Here is a 10935-nt window from a genome sequence, read left to right on the forward strand (position 1 = left end):
CCTGGAATTATTGTACATTTATTACATGAGGATCCAGAGGGAAATGTCTCTCAAATTCTGGGCCCCAACATGGAGGAACTTTCCCTATTTATATGATTCTACCTTCTTTGTCTCCCAAATATGGGGTGTTTCCGGCCCCTTCAAAAGTTCTTAAAGAGCCCCTTTGTGCTGGGGCCTTGAGACCTCAACCAGAGGCCGGGCCTGGCGCCAGCACTGATAACCTTGTCTGGGGAAGGTTTAATGGCCTCTCGCAAGTGGGAGTAGTCCTATTTTCCTCATTATTTAAGCAAGCAAGCATCTACAGAAGCCAAAACAGCTAGCACTCAAACAGCAGTTTATATGAGATGCTGCTTCAGCAGAACGCCCCCACTCAGCGGGCTCCTCCCCTCGGGCTGGGTGCCCTAGTCTCCCAGACGGGAAAGTGGACGGCCGCGGCCTGTTCACCAGAGGCCTTCTGGGCCACAGCCTTCCCCTGGCTTGCCTCCCTCCCCAGCTCATTCCGGGGCGCATGGTGCCAGGAGGACATCACCCCCAGGGAGCAGCCTGTGGCTGGGGCTGGCACTGCACAGAGCACAGGCCAACCAGACGCCCGCCGAGCGCCCGCAGCCCGCCCTGGCGTCTGAGGAAGTGCCTGGGTCTGCTGGCGAGGGGCCCAGGCGAAGCAGCAGAACCTCCCGCCCGGCCGCCCGGCCGCCCGGCCGCCCGGCCAGGGCAGAAGGCATGAGCCTCCAGCAGAAGCTCTCCCAGCCCGCAGCTTTCGGTGTAGCCACTACCACTCCTCCGTTTGTGGGTGCCCCCTCAGGGGGTCTTGCTGCCGGAATTTGAGGACACCCTCCTCCATTTGCAGGACAGCAAGGGCTCCTGAGAATACTGCCGGGCAGATGGCACAGGGCAGTGTGGAATTAAACATCACTAACCATTCTCTTCAGACAGTGCTCCTCCTTCCTCCTCCCCCTTCCTCCTCCCCTTCCCACTGCTCCCCCTCCCACTGCTCCTCCTTCTTTTTCCTCCCCCTCCCTCCTCCCTCTTCCTCCTCCCCCTTCCTCCTCCCCTTCCCACTGCTCCCCCTCTCACTCCTCCTTCCTCCTCCCCCTTCCTCCTTCCTCTTCCTCCTCCTCCTTCCTCCTCCCCCTCCCACTGCTCCCCCTTCCTCCTCCCCCTCCACTGCTCCGGAGGAGCCAGGCATTCGCTCCTCCAGTCACTCCACAACTATCTCCCCATGGAGTGGAGCACTGTTCTGAGAGCTAGGGCACAGCCATGCGCCTGTACCTCCTGGCCATTTAGGTTCAACTGCAAAAGACTAATAATGGCAGAGACGATTCTAGATGTGACAGGTGCTTGAAGAACATGAAGGGTGTTCTGTAGGAAGAGTTCACCGGGGAGGTGTGCACTACTTGCAAATGGGTGTTAGGAAAGCTTCTCTGAGGATATTACTTTTAAAAAGTCACCTTTTGAAAACTATTTTGAGAGAAACATCAACGTGAGGGCAACACACCTGCATGTCCCTACAGGGAATGGAGCCCCAACCTGGAGCCAGGAACAGACCCTGCCACCTCTCAGTGCAGGGGAAGGCCTCAGGCAGCCGAGCAGCCAGGGGAGGGATGACCTTTGAGCTGGGTTGACTGGGAAGAGGGAGCAGCCAGGACAAGAATTCGTGGACAGAGGGAGAGAAAACCAAGATGGCGGCCTAGGTAAATACCTGAACTGCTGCCTTGCACAACAATATCAAAACTACAACTAAAAGACAGAATGGACACCATTCAGAACCACAGGAAAGCTGGCGGAGTGGAAATTCTACAAGTAGAAGGAAAGAGGAAAGCACATTGAGGTTCAGAGGAGCTGCGGAAGGCTGAGCTGATTTCTCAACAGAAAAAATGCGGGCCAGATGGGAGTGGCAAAAAATATTCAAAGCGATGAATAGCAAGAACCTACAACCAGATAAGAAAAAGCTAAAGGAGTTCATCACCACCAAACCAGGATTACATGAAATGCTGAAAGGTATTCTTTAAGAAGAGGAAGAAGAAAAAGGTAAAGGCAAAAACTATGAACAACAAATACATATCAACAAGTGAATCTAAAAATCAAGTGAATAAAAAATCTGAGGAACAGAATAAACTGGTGAATATAATAGAATCAGGGCAGAGAAAGGGAGTGGACTGACAATTCTCAGGGTTAAGGGGTGGGGGTGTGGATGAGGACAGTTAGGGGGCAAAGGGCAGAGGGTAGGGTGGGAACGGGGTGGAAGGGAGCTATGGGGGAAAAGAGGAACACCTGTAATAATCTGAACAATAAAGATTTATTAAATTTAAAAAAGAACCAGGGGACAGTATTCCAGCGCAGGAGCAGCAGAGGCGAAGCCCCAGGGCAGGGGGAGAGGCAGGAGAGGCTGCGGGCTCCGGAGCCAGCTGGGGAGCTGTGGCCTCAGAGTGGGCGTGCCGGCGGGAGTGCCATGGTCTGGGTTCTGCTCTTAGACACTCAGGTCCTCCTGCCGGCCCTGCTCTCCACTGTGTCCCGGGCTGGGCCCCTCGCACCCTCCCCTGCGGGAGGCCCGTTCGCTCGTTCGCTCGTTCGCCCTCCCCCCTCCCCGAGGGTGGCGCCTCCGGGGCCATCGCGCCATCGCGCCCGCTGTCCCCCGCCCAGTGCGGGGGCCGGGCTGAGGGGCTCTGCCGCGCGATGGGCCTCACAGTGTGGGTGACCAGGAGGGCAGAGGGCGGCCTGGCTGGCTGTGGATGAGGCGGGTCCTGTTTGAAGTCTCCGAGCCCAAGGCTCTGGCTGAGGCCCACTGCGCCAGAGCCAGGCTGCTCCGGGCCAAGCAGGATGCCGTCTGCCCGCGGCTCCCCGGGCGAGGCAGGGCCACTGCGGCTGTTGTGAGGCCCCAGAGACTGGCCATGAGAAGCTGCTCCGAGGCCGGGGTCTGAGGCCGGGGTCCGGGGTCTGGGGTCCGGGGTGCGGGGTCAGGGGCCGGGGTCCAGGGTCGGGGGGCCGGGGACCGGGGTCAGGGATCCGGGGTCAGGGGCCAGAGTCCGGGGTCCAGGGCCGGGGTCCGAGGCCAGGGTCCGGGGTTCGGGGTCAGGGTCCGGGGTCCGGGGTCAGGGTCCGGGGTCCGGGGCCCGAGGCCAGGGTCCGGGGTCCACGGTTAGGGTCCAGGGTCCGGGGTCAGGGTCTGGGGTCCGGGGTCAGGGTCCGAGGTCCGGGTCTGAGGCCAGGGTCCAGGGTCAGGGTCCGGGGTCCGGGGTCAGGGTCTGGGGTCCAGGGTCAGGGGCCGGGGGCCGGGGGCCGGTGTCTGAGGCCGGGGTCCGGGGGCCAGGGGCCGGGGTCCGGGGGCCGGGGGCCGGTGTCTGAGGCCGGGGTCCGGGGGCCAGGGGCCGGGGTCCGGGGGCCAGGGTCAGGGGTCCGGGGCTGGGGTCCGGGGTCCGGGGTCCGGGGGCTGGGGTCCGGGGCCCGGGGTCAGGGTCCAGGGTCTGGGGGCCGGGGTCAGGCGGGGCCTGAGGGAGGTCCCGGTGATGGTGGGGAGGTGCTGGTGGCTGGCCGGGCCAGCTGGGAGCGTACTGGGTGAGAACTGGCCGGTGCTGGTGGCACCGGGAGGAGAGGAAGAGGGAGGTCACAGTGAGGCTCTGTTCCGGCTCCCGGGGGCCGCTGGGCCGGCAGTGCTGGCACAAAGGGCGCTGTGTTGGCATGGCGATGGGCAGGGCAGGCCCAGGTGCGGGCAGCGGGCCACCCTCTTCCCGTTCCCCTTCCCTACCTGCCCCGGCCACTCCACTCCTGGGCAGAAGGAGAGGCCCACCAGGAAGGGTGAAGGGAGGAAGGACGCTGTGGCAGGGCCAGCGCCCTGGGGAGCCGTTTGGCCTCTCCTGGCAGGCGGGCGGGCCAGGCAGGCGGGCAGAGGGGAGCCGGAGGGCCTGGAGGGCTCCGCTGGGCACATGGGACTCCTGGGGGGGAGAGCCTGGCCGGACGCCCCCTGGGCAGCCGGGCTTCAGTCCTTGGGCCTTGTGACTCTGAGGGGGCTGTTCACTCACCAAAGGGCCGCTTTGGGGTGGGGCCAGGCCTGTGCGGGGAGTGAGCCCCGCAGACAGACACCCTCCCTGGAAGCAGGTGGCTGGGGAGCAGGGCGCTGGGCGTGGGGACGGGTGACTGGTGAGCGGGAGCCGAGGGCTGCAGCCCAGCAGGCAGCGAGGGGCTCACTGCACAGGATTGGAGGCCACGTCCACTGTTGAGGTGAGGGGGTGGGGTGGGGGTATGGAGGTGGGGTGGGGTGGGGGGATGGAGGTGGGATGAGGTGGAGGGATGGAGGTGGGGTGGGGTGGGGGGATGGAGGTGGGGTGAGGTGGGGGGATGGTGGGGTGGGGTGGGGGGATGGAGGTGGGGTGGGGTGGGGGGATGGAGGTGGGGTGGGGTGGGGGAGACAAGAGCTCTCCCATGGGACAGGCTCCAGACCCTCCCTCCTCCTCCCCGTTACCATCACCCAGCTTCCTTGGGGAGTGGGGAGGGCCCTCCGCCCTGGGGGAGGGGGAAAGGGGTGCTGCTGACAGGAGGGGTGGCAGAGCACGGCCCCAAGTTGGGAGGAGGTGAGGGAGGGAGAGACCCCCAGAGATGAAGTAGAATCCTGACCCCATTGTACAGACCCAGCAGGGCGGGGGTGGGGGATGATGGGGACAAGAGAGGGTGAGGGGGGCCGGGTGGAATGGTGATTCCGGGCCTGTTTATATTTACTGTTCATGTGTGGTTATTGATTTCAGAGAGGAAGGGAGAGAGCAAGACAGAAACGATGAGAGAATCCATCAGCTGCCTCCCAAGGCCCCCTACTGGGGACCCAGCTTGCAATCCAGGAATGCCTTTGAGGGAATGGAACCGGACCCTTCAGTTTGAAATCTGAGCTCTATCCACTGAACCACACCATCCTGCTTAAAAACGCTGCAGGGGGCCGCACCGGTGTTGCCTGAAACGAGGTGTCTCCAGGCTGGGTAATGGGAAGGGCAGGGAAGTGAGGCACCCCAAGGAGCGGCCCACTCCTGCAGCCTCCTCCGAGGGGCAGCTGGAGGCTGAGCAGAGCCTGAGGGGAGCAAGCATTCCAAGCAGGAGCTGCAATCCCTCACAAAGACCTCAGGAGGGCCTGGGCGGGACCCAGAGGAGCAGGTGTGTGTGGAGAGGGCAGGCGTCCACCTGGAGGAGTCCCAGCCGGAGGGCGGTGGGTCGTGCCGGGTGGGCAGTTAGACAGACGTGGGGGACCAGGTCACCGGTGGGTGCCCAGGGGCCTGGCGATGGACAGTCAGGCGTGGGAGGCCTGGCCCCAGGGTGACTTCCTCCCCTAGCATCCGCTGGTCGTGCGGTTTGGGCCCCTGACCTTTCCTCCCAGAGACAACAGAGGCCTCAGTTGTACCTCAGCTCCAGGCCCAGAAAAGCACAGAAAACCGGACAGTGAGCCCACAGCTGACTCAGGACCAGCTGCACTGGGCAAGGGCCTGCCCTGGCACTGACCAGTCAGTGGAGACTGGACCCTGAGCGGACACCGGGAAAGTGCCAATATTCCAGGGAGCTCTGCCCCTGGGACTCCCCTCCAGCTCCTCCTACAGCCCTTAGGGCCGAGGGCCAGCCCCCCTTTCCCTCCAGGAGCAAGCCCTGCCTCTCCCTTCCCTCCTCCTCCCCCGGTGAGTTTCCATCAGCTTCCTCCCTCCCAGCTCCTAGGCCCTCCGTCGCCTCCGCCTTTTGGCCTGGGCCCAGGCCCTCCGCCTGGGCTCCCAGGGCCCTCCTTACCCGAGGCTCTGAGTTCTCTCCCAGCCAGAACCCGCACCGAGGAGCTGCCCGGCGGCAGGAGGACTTAGTGGACCCGATCCTCCGAGGAGGGCCTCGGAAGAGCATTTCTTTCCAATTTAAATCACTTTGTGTTTAAGCACCGATCTTACAAGACGTGGTAGAGAGGTGAGTACGTTACTGCTCACCTGTCCCTGTAAGTCGGCTCTCGGGGCCTCACACAGGCTGCACAGAGCGTGAGGAACCACAGAGCGGCAGCTCTGCCCATCAGCATGGCAGCGTGGCCGGTGTGCGGTGTGGCCATGGCCGGTGTGCGGTGTGCGGTGTGCGGTGTGCGGTGTGGCCGGTGTGGCCATGGCCGGTGTGCGGTGTGCGGTGTGGCCATGGCCGGTGTGCGGTGTGCGGTGTGGCCATGGCCGGTGTGCGGTGTGCGGTGTGGCCGGTGTCCGGTGTGCGGTGTGGCCATGGCCGGTGTGCGGTGTGCGGTGTGGCCATGGCCGGTGTGCGGTGTGCGGTGTGCGGTGTGCGGTGTGCGGTGTGCGGTGTGGCCATGGCCGGTGTGCGGTGTGCGGTGTGCGGTGTGCGGTGTGCGGTGTGTGGTGTGGCCGGTGTGCGGTGTGGCCGGTGTGCGGTGTGCGGTGTGGCCGGTGTGCGGTGTGCGGTGTGGCCATGGCCGGTGTGCGGTGTCCGGTGTGCGGTGTGCGGTGTGGCCGGTGTGCGGTGTGCGGTGTGGCCATGGCCGGTGTGCGGTGTGCGGTGTGGCCATGGCCGGTGTGCGGTGTGCGGTGTGGCCATGGCCGGTGTGCGGTGTGCGGTGTGCGGTGTGCGGTGTGCGGTGTGGCCGGTGTGCGGTGTGGCCATGGCCGGTGTGCGGTGTGCGGTGTGCGGTGTGGCCATGGCTGGTGTGCGGTGTGCGGTGTGGCCATGGCTGGTGTGCGGTGTGCGGTGTGGCCATGGCCGGTGTGCGGTGTGCGGTGTGGCCATGGCCGGTGTGCGGTGTGGCCATGGCCGGTGTGCGGTGTGCGGTGTGGCCGGTGTGCGGTGTGGCCATGGCCGGTGTGCGGTGTGCGGTGTGCGGTGTGCGGTGTGCGGTGTGGCCATGGCCGGTGTGCGGTGTGGCCATGGCCGGTGTGCGGTGTGCGGTGTGCGGTGTGCGGTGTGCGGTGTGCGGTGTGCGGTGTGGCCATGGCCGGTGTGCGGTGTGGCCATGGCCGGTGTGCGGTGTGCGGTGTGCGGTGTGGCCATGGCCGGCGCTGTGTCCATCTGCTCGGAGCGCCACTCGCCGGAAAGCCCAGGCCTGGCTGGAGCTTTTAGGAGGCCTCTTTGGAGGTGGCAGCTCTCTCAGCTTCGGCCTCCGCTGCTTGCGGTCCGGCCTGACGCGGTTCCTCGTCACCAGTGAGCACCCGCCGGCCACGGGGCCGGGGCTTGGGCGCCTGGCAGAGCCGAGGGCCGACCGCCCGCAGCTCGGCGCCTGCGGGAGGGGTGGGCCCCAGGCTGCACCGCGGGGCAGGGCAGGGCCGGAGGGCAGGCAGGATCAGAGGGAAGGGGTTCGGAGCGCGTCTCACAGGGCTGCTGGGGAAGAGGAACCAAGCTCCTGTGTCCAGGACTGGGACGAGGTCATGCACACATAAAGGCCCAGCAACTCTGCGAGGCTCTTCCAGCTCATCCTTTCCGGCTCTGTCCTTATCTCCCACACGAAGACTTTCACAGCGCTCTGCTGGTGCCAGGCAGTGCCTCGCTTTTGTGAAAGATCTTTTTTAACTTCCAATCTCACTTGGTCCACACACAGGTATTCCTACTTTATAACTATTTCAAAACGGCATCGCACACCACATATACGCGGCCCGAAGGACCACATCCGAGGAGCGGCAGGGCCCTGTCTGCTCCAGCTTCTTCACAAACGAATGGGCACATTAATTGCTGAGTAACAAACACAAAACAGGGCAAAACGGAGCCACACAAAAAACCAAGGGTCATCATCATCACCCACCGTTTACAGGTGTGGAAACTGGAGCCAGAGACGCAGGGACTCTGTTTAAAGTCTCACAGCGAGGTAAAAATCGGACTTGAACCTAAAGGACAAGCAGGGACAAGCATGCGGCAGGACAAAAGGGAGTGAGACAGAAAGCCAGGCATGCTGGGGACAGGAGCCTTCCCCTGAGGGCTGTCGCCTCTGGCAAAAGGGAAGGCAGGAGGTGGAGGCAGGAGCTGCGGGCTGGCCGGAGCCGTGAGGGGCTGTGGAGGAAGGGACTCCGCCTCAGAGGCTCTGGCCTGAAGGGAAAGGCCGTGGTTCCACGATCCCCTGGGAGCACAGGTCCAGGCACCTGCAGCCACTGGGTCCCAGAAGTGAGACCAGCCCGAAGGCGGGGAGCAGGGACAAGAAAGCGCTGGAGGTCCAGGGAGCCTAACAATCCGGCCGGAGCCTCTGTCCACAACCAGCGAGGCTGTCGAACAGGCTCTCCTCAGCCCGAGCGGAGGCAGGCGGCTCCGGCTCTGGGAGCAGGGGATGCCTGCAGGGGGACTCACAGCAGCTGGCCAGCAAACAAGCTGCCGGCTCCTCCCCACAGCAGGAATGCCCGGGAGCAGCTGGGAGAGGTCAAGGCCAAGGCCACCAAGACAGCTGGCTCCTCCCTAATCACAACTGGCTGCACCAGTGCTCAGGGCGCTGTCCCCGCCGGCCACCGGTGGTGACGTCAGGGCTGGAAGCAGCAGCCTGTGACCCGGGATACTATGACAAGGCCGGGGGCTGGACACTGGAGATAAACTGGATGCTTGCTGTGTTTGAAAAGTAATAATTTTCATTCAGAATTGAAGGTCAGATAAAGAGCTTCACAGACAAGAAAACGCTAAAGGAGTTCATCACCACCAAACCAGGATTACATGAAACCATGAAGGGTGTTCTTTAAGTAGGAGGAGAGGAGAAGAATTAGAAGAAAACAATAAAAGATATGAACAATAAAATGGCAATAAATGTCTATCAACAATTGAATCTAAAAATAAATAAGGAATGTAATGAACAAAATAAACTGATGAATGAAATAGAAGCAGAAGCACGAGAAGACTGAGGAGCCTCAGAGGGAGAGGGTGGGGCTGGAAAGAGAGCAACAAAGATCTTACAGGCTCCTCACCCCCCCCCCACCCCCCCGTGGGTGGTGAAGGCCTAGGGCAGGGCGGACCAGGTAGAGGGGCCAATGGGGACATCTGTAACATCTCAACCTTAAAGATTTAAAACAAATGAAAATAGAAAATAAATAAATGGAAAGAAAGGTGAGTTTTGAACAGATGTACACACATACCCCATCCCTCCCAATCCATCCTTTGCCCGCCCCCACCTGAACCTGGGAGGAGGGAAAGAGCCGCCTGGGACAGTCAGAAACTGCCTCACCCGCAGCACCCAAGCCGGCCGCTCCCCGCCATCCCTCAGAACACCAGACCATGTAAGTGAGGCAAGGAGGTCTAATTTATACGTTGTGTGAGCACAGACAAAAACAAGTCACCCTGCCAACACAAAATGCCAAACATCTTCCTCACGGTCAGCAATGACTGCTACTTCAAAGGCAAAAGGACCATTACAGCTTTATTTCATTCTAGTTTCCCTACTGATACTAGTATAGGTAGGACTGATTGTCATGTAATTGTCTCCGCTTTCTGACAGTATTCAATCTGGAGAATATTCCCGCTTTCTTAGACTCTGCCCCAAGTCACCGAAGCAGAGCCCAAATCTTAGAGCAGGTGCTTCCCTCCCTCCCTCCCTGAGCTGCCCCGGAGTGCTGTACAGTACGCGCCCACTCTTGCTGCAAAGAACAATAAACCCACTTGTTCAGCTGCAGGTGCATTTCTGGGGGCCTTTGGCTGGAGGGCACTGATAATATCCAGTGTGTCTTCTTTAAAGAATACATTTTTATTGATTTCAGAGAGGAAGGGGGAGAGAGAAACAGCTTCAATCGGCTGCCCCATGCTGGGGATTGAGCCATGACCTCCTGGTTCCTAGGTCGATGCCCAACCACTGAGTCACACTGGCTGGGCGTGTTTGCCTTTTTTTATTCTTACCCCCTGGGATCCGCATCGAGAGTCTGGAATCAGGTTGTGTGGGAAAAGGTGTTTCAAAGGCAGGAGGTGTTGTCAGAAGGGACAAAACCGGTCACGCATTCACTCAGCAAATATTTATTGGGCAACCACAGGTGCCGCAGAAGGTGGTAGGTGCCAAGGACAACAGACACATAAAGCAGGACCCTGATTGTCAGGAGCTCTCGGCAAGCAGCACGCGTGGGCAGACACCGAGCAGGTCACGGTGACGGGAGGTGAGTGCTGTGAGTCAGGGCGCCCGGGGCTGTGTGGTCCACACTGGTGAGCAGAGGAGGCGGCAGAGGGAGTGCGGCAGGAAGGCTTTCTGGGGGCGGGTACTTGAGGCCCCACAGGCTGAGGACAAGCTCCTGAGAATGGAAAGAGCAGGTCAGGGAGATGATAAATGAGGTGGTGAGTGAAGGGTTTTACAGGCAATTGATGCTATTAGGGTGAAAAATGGGAGGCAGGCTGGGGGGTGGTCAGGCTGGAGGCACTTACCAATCATGATGGGAAGTTTGGGCTTATCCTTTAGCGAACGTGGGCATCATGGGAAGCCCGCTGACAGCTCAGGAAGCCCTGCCATCACATTATGTTTTGAATGTTTACTTTTCCCACAGTTCCCATGGGATGTTGTTTCTGGTGCATACGCTTTATGGCATGACCCCCATAGGAATGGTCCCCACCCGGCACAGGCTCAGTCATTATAGTGTTACTAACTATTCCTGCTGCTGTACTTCACATCCCATGCCTGTTCGGTAGCTGCCACTTGGTACTTCTTAATTCCTTCACCTTTTTCACCAGTCCCCAACCCCCTCCCAGCTGGCAACTATCATTGTATTTCCTGTATCTCTCAGTCTGTTTCTGTTTTGTTTATTCTGTTCTTTAGGTTATACATAGAAGTGAAATAAATTTGTATTTGTTTCTTTCTCTGACTTATTTCACTTAGCATAATACTCTCTGGTCCAGAGAGTAAGATTTCATTCTTTTATATAGCTGAGCAATATCCCATTGTCTACATGTACCCCCTCTGCTTTATCCATCATCTGTTTAAGGCCTCTGTTTCCTTGTTGATTTTCTGCCTGGATAATCTGTTCTTTGATTTCAATGGTGTGTTAAAATCTC

The sequence above is a fragment of the Pipistrellus kuhlii genome, unplaced genomic scaffold (genome assembly GCF_014108245.1).
Source record: "Pipistrellus kuhlii isolate mPipKuh1 unplaced genomic scaffold, mPipKuh1.p scaffold_m20_p_96, whole genome shotgun sequence".
In the NCBI taxonomy this organism is placed as follows: Eukaryota; Metazoa; Chordata; class Mammalia; order Chiroptera; family Vespertilionidae; genus Pipistrellus; species Pipistrellus kuhlii.